The 9,759-nt window shown below is 34.0% G+C and overlaps 1 long non-coding RNA gene across 2 annotated transcripts in view; it reads left to right on the top strand.

Moving 5' to 3' along the window:
• The window catches only part of LOC141542347 (uncharacterized), a 156,316-nt gene that overhangs the window by 70,436 nt on the left and 76,121 nt on the right, over positions 1-9,759 (top strand). The gene's annotated exons all lie outside the window — the stretch shown is intronic.

The following is a 9,759-nucleotide window of genomic DNA, read 5'->3' as shown; positions in this document are numbered from 1 at the left end:
TTTAAAAATAGGAACTGTCCCCAAGTGCCTCCCCATTCCCACTGGTAATTCAAGACAAGGCTAAATGGAAGAGTTGGTGCATGAAACAAACACATTAAGTCACTGCTAATTGTTTAAAGTGTGTATGTGTATGGGAGAGGGGGATAGAGACAGTTCTATTTATAAAAATTAATAATGCAGAATTTTAGAAATGGTAAAGGACTTAATATTGTGCTTAGTTTTGTGGTCAGATCACCTCTTTCTTAGTCATTTTACACCAGTAGTTTTTAGCCCATGTTTCACAGACCTCCTCTCCTCCACCTCTAAGAGGTGAGTTGATAAATTTCTGGGAGTATCCATTGACTTGAATACATCAACAATGATATCTTTATTTCCACATTTAACTAAACTGTAATATTTCCTTTATTTCTGAATGCCAGCAATAAGGATTATTCTAAGAAGGGGTCCATAGACCACCAAATTGCCAAAGGGCATTCAACACACAACATGAGATAAGAATCCCTCCAACCAGATTCCAAAAAGGTCCATTGCCTTTGGCCATATATTCCTTTCACTATCCCACCCTCCTTTTCATTCAGATTATCTTTTTTCTTTAAAATTCACTATTCATTTTCAACTTTAGTCTTTGTATCCATGCTTTTACTAGCTCTTTGTGTACACAAAGAAAGCTTCTCTTCTTTAATTTAAAAAAAGAAAAAAAGACTCCATTGTAAAAAATCATTTGTTACACCTGAAAAAAAACTCCTTTCTGTGTTCCTTTGGGAGACCAAAAGAAATGAAAATGCAAAAAAAACCCAACAACCTTAAAACCAAACAACTTTTATTTGTTGAAGTGGAAGAACTGTTTATTAAATAATTCAAGATTAGTTAGATTTAATATCCAGTCCACTATGCCAAAGAAATTATGGGTCCCCAAATTTATCAATCAATTACAGGCTTACTATATACTAATTACTATGGTAGATGCTGGAGATATAAAACGATAAAAAGTCCCTACTTTGAAAAAGCTAATATTTTTTTTATTTTTAAAATTTCTTTATTATATATATGGTTTATGTTTTCTTCTGCACCAAGGCTAAAATAGAAATATTCTGAGTAAGTACAACTGTATAATCCCCTTCAAATTGTTTGCCTTGTCAAGGAATAGGGAGTAAGGGGAGGGAATTTGGAACTCAACATTTTAAAAAGTAAATGTTAAAGGGACTTTAACATTAAACAACTCACTATGATTTATTCTTGATTTTTCCACTCTGAATTTGGTTTGGTGGGTTTTTTAAGTTGTAGAGTAGGTGTCTTGGGAGAGTAAGGTAAAAATGCTGGCAATATAATCTTGGCTGTACCCTATGTCCTCAGTTTGAAAGCCTTTTTTCTCTAGGAGGAATTCTCTGCTACTGAGTAAGAGCTGCCTCTTGTTTGTTTGAAAGGCTTCCCATATTAATCCATCCATCAAGTTTTTCTCCAATGTGAATTCTCTGATTTCTACTAAATACTGTCCTCAGGAAGAAAGCTTGCTTGTATAGATTACATTCATAAAGTTTTTTTTTGCAATAATGAATTCTAAGTTCTGATTCTCTATAGAAGACCTTCCTACACACACACACACACACACACTATTCATAAAATTTGCTCAGTAAATTGTATCTCAATTGTAAAGGGACATAGATTACACAAACATCATATTCATAATGTTTCACTTCAGTACAAATTTCCTGCTCCTGACTAAATTTAGAGTTCTGAGAGAAGACTTTCTTATATACATTACATTTATCTCTCCAGTATGAAGTCTTTGATATTGAATAAGTTCTGAGTTGTAATAGGCCTCCTCATACTACTTCCATTCCTAAAAGTCTCTCCAATAACTTGTGTCTTCTTCTTGAAAGCCTCTACATTTATTATATCCTTTAAAGTTCTCTTTCGTATGTATTCTCTGATGTTGAATAAGTTTTGAACTCAGACAGAAGATCTTTCCAAATACATTACATTCAAATGCCTTTTCTCTAGTATCAGTTCTCTGATGCACAGTAAGAATTGACCTTCTTGAGAAGTCCTTCCCATAAACAGTACATTCAAAAGGTTTCTTACCATTCTGATTTCTCTGATGTCAAATAAGTCCTGAGCTGCACTTGAAAGCCTTTTCACACTCCTTACATTAATAGGGTTTCTCTCCAGTCTGGACTCTTTGATGTACAGTAAGAAGTGCCTTCTTCCTAAAGACTTTCCCACTTTCACTACATTTGTAAGGTTTCTCTCCAATATGTACTCTCTGAAACACAATAGGTGGTGTTTTCTTCCTGAAGACCTTCCCACATTCATTATATTGATAAGATTTCTCCTCATTATGAATTCATTGATACACAAAAAAATGTCTCTTTATTCTGAAGGCTTTCCCACATTCACTAAATTCATAAGGATTATTTTCCATTTTAAGTTATTTGATGCCCCCAAACCTGTACCTTTGTACTAAAGGTATTTCCATATTTACCACATTCTAAGATCTTCCACCAGTATGAATTCTTACATGCCTATAAAGTAGTGACCTCTAACTGAAGGTATTCCCACATTCATTATATTCTTGGATACTTTTTGCTCTCTTTCCTTATTCTCAGCTACAAATGATTTATGGGCCTCCATTCTACTGAAACATTCTCTTCTAGGTTACCAATCAGTTCTTATCTAATCTCTCCAATATGAATATTCTGATGAATATTAAGATATTCCTTCCTATGAATGGATGTCCATCAATTGGAGAATGGTTGGGTAAACTATGGTATATGAATGTTATGGAATATTATTGTTCTATAAGAAATGACCAACAGGAGAAATACAGAGAGGCTTGGAGAGACTTACATCAACTGATGCTGAGTGAAACAAGCAGAACCAGAAGATCATTATACACTTCAACAATGATACTGTACGAGGATGTATGCTGATGGAAGTGGATTTCTTCAACATAGAGAAGAGCTAATCCAATTCCAATTGATTAATGATGGACAGAACCAGCTACATCCAGAAAAGGAACACTGGGAAATGAATGTAAACTGTTATTTTTACCTTCTGAATCCAATTCTTCATGTGCAACAAAAAAATTCGGTTCTACACACATATATTGTATCTAAATTATACTGTAATATATTTAACATATATAAGACTGCTTGCCATCTGGGGGAGGGGGTTGGGGGAGGAAGGGAAAAAATCTGAATAGAAGTAAGTGCAAGGGATAATGTTGTAAAAAATTACCCATGCATATGTACTGTCAAAAAATGTTATAATTATAAAATAAAATAAAAAATTAAAAAAAAAAAAAAAGATATTCCTTCCTCCTGAAGGCTTTTCCACATTCATTATATTTTTATGATTTCTCTCCAGTAGGATTTTTTTGATATTGAATAAATACTGAGTTGTAGTAGAAATTCTTCCTACATGCATAAGATTTCTATTATATACTAAGTGCAGTAAGATTTAGATTTTTCCCAAAGGTCTTTCTACCTTCACTGCATTTATAAGATTTTTTTCCAGTATGAAATCTTTGATTTTCTATCTGAAAGGCCTTTCCACATTTATTTGTTCATAAGGTTTCTCTCCAGTTAATTTTTTTTTCTGTCCAAAGAGACCAAGTTACTATAATTCCCCAGCCTGACATCATTGTACAATTGTTTTTTGGAGATGAGTTCAAATGTACCCACTCCTGCTGGGTGAATTCCATAGTCACATTTTTGTGTGCTACTAATTCCTTGTAGGGCTTGGCTATCAGAAGTATGGAAGCCATTTTTTCTTCCACAGTGCTCCCATCTTTTGGGAAAGAGCAGAGATCACAAGAGACACAGATTCTCATCACTAATAGACTCAGGACAAAGAAGGGAAGCTCTAACAGAACAGAAATGTACAGCTTATATTTTATTTGGGGAGGAGACAATATATATGCTCACATATACACACATATAGGAAGGGGAACAAGCATTTATTAAACACGTATTATATTCCAGGCACTGTACTAAGTACTTTACACTTTACAAAGCTACTGTTTGATCCTATATATAAAATATACACAAAGGAAATAAAAAATTTAAGAGATAAATTTGAAGAGGAAATGGTCAGCATTGTCCAAAGCTGAAGAGAAGTCAAAGTACTGGAAAGGGAAAAAAAAAATAGATAAGAACTGATTGGTAAGCTTGAAGACAATGTTTCAGTAGAATGGAGGTCCACAAATCATTTGTAGCTGAGAACAAGGAAAGGGAGCAAACTGTATCCAAGATTCAGGTATTAAAACCCCTTCATTCTTTTTCTCATACAAGAATCTTCATGGCTTTTTGCTCAAAGGTTCTGGATTTTTGCATATAGTGCCAGGGAATTTCTTTTTTTTTAAATTTTTTAAAAAATATTTTATTTCCCCCCAATTACATGTAAAAATAATTTTTAATATTCATTTAAAATTTTTTTTGAGTTCTGGATTCTTTTATCCCTCCCTCCCATCCCCTTCGCTAAGGCAGCAAGCAATTTGATATAGGTTACACATGTACTGCCATACAAAACATTTTTATATTAGTTATGTTGTGATAGAAAATACAAACTAAAACTTCCCCCCATCCACCTACCCACACAATAAAGTGTATCTTCAATCAGATTCAATCTTTTTTCTGGAGGTGAAGAGATCTTATTTTCTTTGTATTGCTGAAAATAAATGATTCCCCATTTGATCACTGTACAATATTGCTGTTATTGTGCACAATATTCTGGTTCTGCTCACTTCACTTTGCATTAGTTCATATGTCTTCTCAAGTTTTTTTCTGAAAGCATCCTACTCATCATGTCTTATAGCACAATAAAATTCCTTCACATTAATATGCCACAATTTGTTCAGCCTTTCCCCAATTGATAAGTGTTCTTTCAATTTCCAGTTCTTTGCCACCACAGAAATAGCTGCTATAAATATTTTTGTATATTTGATTCTTTTTCCATCAAAATATCTTTTTGGTATAAATAACCATTAGTGGCATTTTGCTGGGGCAAATTGCTGCATAATTTTATAGTCCTTTGGGCATTATTCCAAATAGCTCTTCAGAAAGGTTGGGTCAGTTTACAATTCCATGAACCATACTTTAGTGTCCCAATTTTCCCACATATGCCCTCCTACATTTGTCATTTTCCTCTTCTGTCATGTTAATCTACTGAATAGGTATGGGATAGTAGGTCAATTGTTTTAATTTGCATTTCTCTAATAATAATGATTTAAAGTTTTCACATGAATATACCTTTTATTTTTTCATTTGAAAATTTCTTATTCATATTCCTTGATCATTTGTCAATACAGGAATGACTTGTATTTTCACAAATGTCAGTTCTCTATATATTGAGAAGTGAGACCTTTATTAGAGAAACTTGCTGTAAAATTCTCCCTACCCCAGTTTTCTGCTTTCCTTCTAATTTTGTTTTGTTTGTGCAAAACCTTTTAAATTTAATGCCATCAGAATTTTCATTTTACCTCCCCATACTGCTCTCTTTCTTGTTTGATCATAATTTTTACTCTTATCTATAAATCTAACAGGAAAAATATTGCATGCTTCTCTCATTTACTTATTTACTTATACTACTCACTTCTACTTCTCTCATTAACTTTTTATGTCTAACTTTTTTATCCATTTTAACCTTATTTTGTTATATTGTATTAGATATTGGTTTATACTTAATTTCTGTCAAACTGCTTTCTAGTTTTCGGAGAATGTTTTTTTGTCAAATAGTGAGTTTTTGTCCCCAAAGCTAGGATCTTTGCGTTTACCAAATGCTGTATTAATGTGGTCATCAGTGACTGTATATTGTGTACTTGATCTATTGTACTGATCAACTGCTGTATTTCTTATCCAGTACCAGATTATTTTTCCAGTAGTTCAGATATGATTTTTTTGAGAATCTTTTTATTTTATTATTATAGCTTTTTATTTACAAAACATATGCATGGGTAATTTTTCAACACTGACCCTTGCAAAACCTTCTGTTTTACTTTTTCCCTCCTTCCCTTCACCCCCTCCCTTAGATGACAGTTAGTCCAATACATGTTATTTTTTTTTTCCCCCTGAGGCTGGGGTTAAGTGACTTGCCCAGGGTCACACAGCTAGGAAGTGCTAAGTGTCTGAGACCAGGTTTGAACTCAGGTCCTCCTGAATTCAAGGCTGGTGCTCTACCACTACGCCACCTAGCTGCCCCCCAATACATGTTAAATATGTTAAATTCAATATATGTATACATATTTATACAACAATAAGATATGATTTTATTAGTATGACAACTGTTTTGTAATTGTGTTCATGTAGTTCCTTAGTTTATGTTAGCAAGTAGACCCCCAAATATTTTGTATCGTCTACAGTTATTTTAAATGGAATTTCTTTCTTTCTCTGAATTTGGCTTTCTCTCCCCTAGAGTATATACCTCTAGTATTTAATTATATATATATATCATTAGAAAATCTGCTGATGAAAAGTTTCATGAGTCTAATTATTTATCTAGTACCAGGCTCTTTGTGGGATACTAATAATAAGATCGTTGGGGAATATCAACAAGAGGATCCCTGTTCTTGTCCTCAAAGAGCTCATAAACTATTTTGAGATCATACAAAAGAAATAGAGTTAGACAGGATAGTATTGCTTCACTAATTATCAATTAGTATGTAAATCTAAATACTGCTGGATATGAGTAAATAAATTGGATGCACTGGTGGCTTAACAAAAAATTCATTCTGTGTGCTTCTGTTTGCAAATTTCTTTCCATTTTTCCTAACTCATGATAATGACTTCCATTTTATAGACTATTTATAGTATAATATGTTGGAAACAGGAAATTATACATTCCCTCTGCAGCCTGGTAACACAGGGAATGTTAATGTACATGTACAGCAGAATGACCTAAACAGCTCCTTATGGAATAGCTATCAAACCAAGAACTCTGGCGACTCCAAAAGCTGTACCTCTGATTGTATCTTGAGAATTGGAGGGGGCAGCTAGGCAGTGTAGTGGATCGAGCACCAGCCTTGAATTCAGGAGGACCTGAGTTCAAATCTGTTCTCAGACACTTAACACTTCCCAGATGTGTGACCCTGGGCAAGTCACTTAACCCCAGCCTCAGGAAAAAGAAAAAAAAAAAAAGAGAGAGAGAGAGAGAGAGAATTGGAATCACAAGATAGGAATTCACATGGAGGTCAGAAGAAGCAATACAAGGACACACTCAAGGTCTCTCTGAAGAACTTTGGAATTAATTGTGTAACATGGAAGACACTGATCCAGGACTGCCCACCATGGCAAGCCCTCATCAGAGAAGAGGCTATGTTCTTATGAGCAATGCAAAATTTAATTAGCTCACAAGATACATGAGATATGCAAAGTCAGAGACATCTCTACTCTAGATGCTCATCTGAACTATTTCTACCCATCCTGCGGTAGAACATTTCAGACTTGTATTGATTTGATGACCCATAGTCAAACACATTGTACCTTGACTCATTTTGGTTCTCTTCCAGAACAAAGGACAGCCACCTCCATCAATTAGCTAGGTATGTGAGTCACTTTAATTCTAACTCAGAGTTAAAATTTTTTTTCAACCACATAAAATTGTGAACTAATAACAGATGGGTAGGAAAGAGGGAAAGAATCATTCCTGCTTCACAATACTGTGTCCATGCACAATCCACAGATCAAAAAGATGAGTCACTAAGGAACAGGCTGTGAGATGGTGAATTATGTGGTATTGAGAGGGACCAATTAGGAGGTATTGAGAAGTGTTCAGAGGGTCATGAAGCAGGTGGGTTATTACTTACAGGCATGCAAGAATGCAGCTCTCTTGCCTGACAGTCCCATAGGCACATGATGACAATGGTAGCTTGGATATACAGTGGATCCCTGCCCTTATATCTTAATGTTTTTGTTGGGGAGATTCAAAGGGACAGAGTTTGAGAGGAAACTTAAGGTAATGGTCTGGACTGTGAACCCTCTCTCCATCCCCTTATCAATTTTGAGGGCACTGTGATTAGTCAAGTTTACTTACCTAAGCTGATAGTTTGTTAACTTTGCTTTATAACCCTCCATGTAGCTGACAAGGGCAATTATTGAGTATTTAGATGCTTCTTAACAAATGGAAGAAGGGTGTCAATCAAATCTGGAGTTACTTCTGTCATCTAGGACCTAACTAAAAAGTCAAGTCCCATAAAGCTCTTGGAACTCTTCCTACCATTCATTAAAGACATCCTTTAGAATGCTTCAAGGGCAGAAGTTCTTAACATAGGGCCCTTGAACTTAAAAACATTTTTATAATTGTTTTTCAGTATAATTGATCTCCTTTGTAATCCAATGTATTTTATTTTGTCCATTAAGAAGAGATAACCAAAAAAGGAGTTTGTAAGTTTCATTAGATTCCTGAAGGAATCCATGAGATACAAAGAGGAAAGGTGAAATTTCTCTTGAGATTTATTTATTTCATATTCATAGCTTTCTCTTCCTACCTGGAACTGTTTTCTTTATAGGCTTTCTAGAGATAGGATGGAGTCTCTTTAAAAAAAAAAATTATTAAAGTTTTTTTATTTTCAAAACATATGCAAGAATAATTTTTCAACATTGGCCCTTGAAAAACCTTGTGTTCCAATTTCCCCCCCTCCCCCTTCCCCTAGATGGCATGTAATCAATATATGTTCAACATGGTAAAAATATATGTTAAATCCAATATACTCATGCATATTTATAAAATTATCTTGATAAGATGGAGTCTTATCTGGGTCATGGGAGAGGTTAGGATTAGGATTCTTATGATAGGGACATATCTATTAGAAAGTATAAACTGAGGATCACAGTCACAGAGTCTGTTTGAAACAGACAGGATTTGTTTTTAGTGCCATTATAGACATAACACACTTTTTTACAAGAACATAGTATGAAAGGCATGAAATAACATGATCATTTTCAGCTCTGTTTCATATCCTTATTTTTAAAAATTATATTCCATTTTCTTTACATTAACTATTTTTTCTTTTTTTGATACCACTTTTTAAAAAACCCACATTATTAGGTTTACTGCTTAAAGGTTATGATCAAATTAATCATCTGTAGCTTGAATTTTGATTTTGTAATTATGAGAAATTTTATTCTGTCTTGTTCATATGCAGATTTACTCTGTAATTTATCATTGGAGACAGGAAATACAATGATCGTAGAATGGTAGTTTTTAAATGCACAGAAATACTTTATAGAAAAAAAAAAAGGACTAATGGTAAGTACTGCTACATATGGAAGGGGCTAAGCCGTTTTATGATATGTCTAGGTAGCACAATAGAATGCTAAACAGACTTATTCTTGTGAATTCATATCTGACTTCAGACCCTCACTAACTGTGAGAACCCCGAGGAAATCAATTACCCTTGTTTGACTCAGTTTTCTCATTTGTAAAATGAGCTTGAAAAGGAAATGGCAAACCATTGCTGTATCTTTGCCAAGAAAAACCACAGAGTGAGACATGAATGAACAACAACAAAAGTTCTTTTATAATTTTTTCTCTGTATTGTAGTTTTTCAAAACGGTAGATTACAGAATGGCTTCCTGGAATGTTTGACATGCACAGTGACAGGAATTTCATGTCATTTTGTTGATGTATATATTAGCTATGAACAAAGGATTCTGTTGATTTTATCTTTCCCATTAAGAGTTCATGCCTACCCTGTGACTCATACCACCCTTCTTTTAGCTTTTTAAAAGTATGTGTATATATACACGTGTATGCATGTATGTC

Source organism: Sminthopsis crassicaudata, chromosome 5, assembly GCF_048593235.1.
Source record: "Sminthopsis crassicaudata isolate SCR6 chromosome 5, ASM4859323v1, whole genome shotgun sequence".
NCBI classification, from domain to species: domain Eukaryota; kingdom Metazoa; phylum Chordata; class Mammalia; order Dasyuromorphia; family Dasyuridae; genus Sminthopsis; species Sminthopsis crassicaudata.
This window is presented reverse-complemented; position numbering and strand designations above follow the sequence as displayed.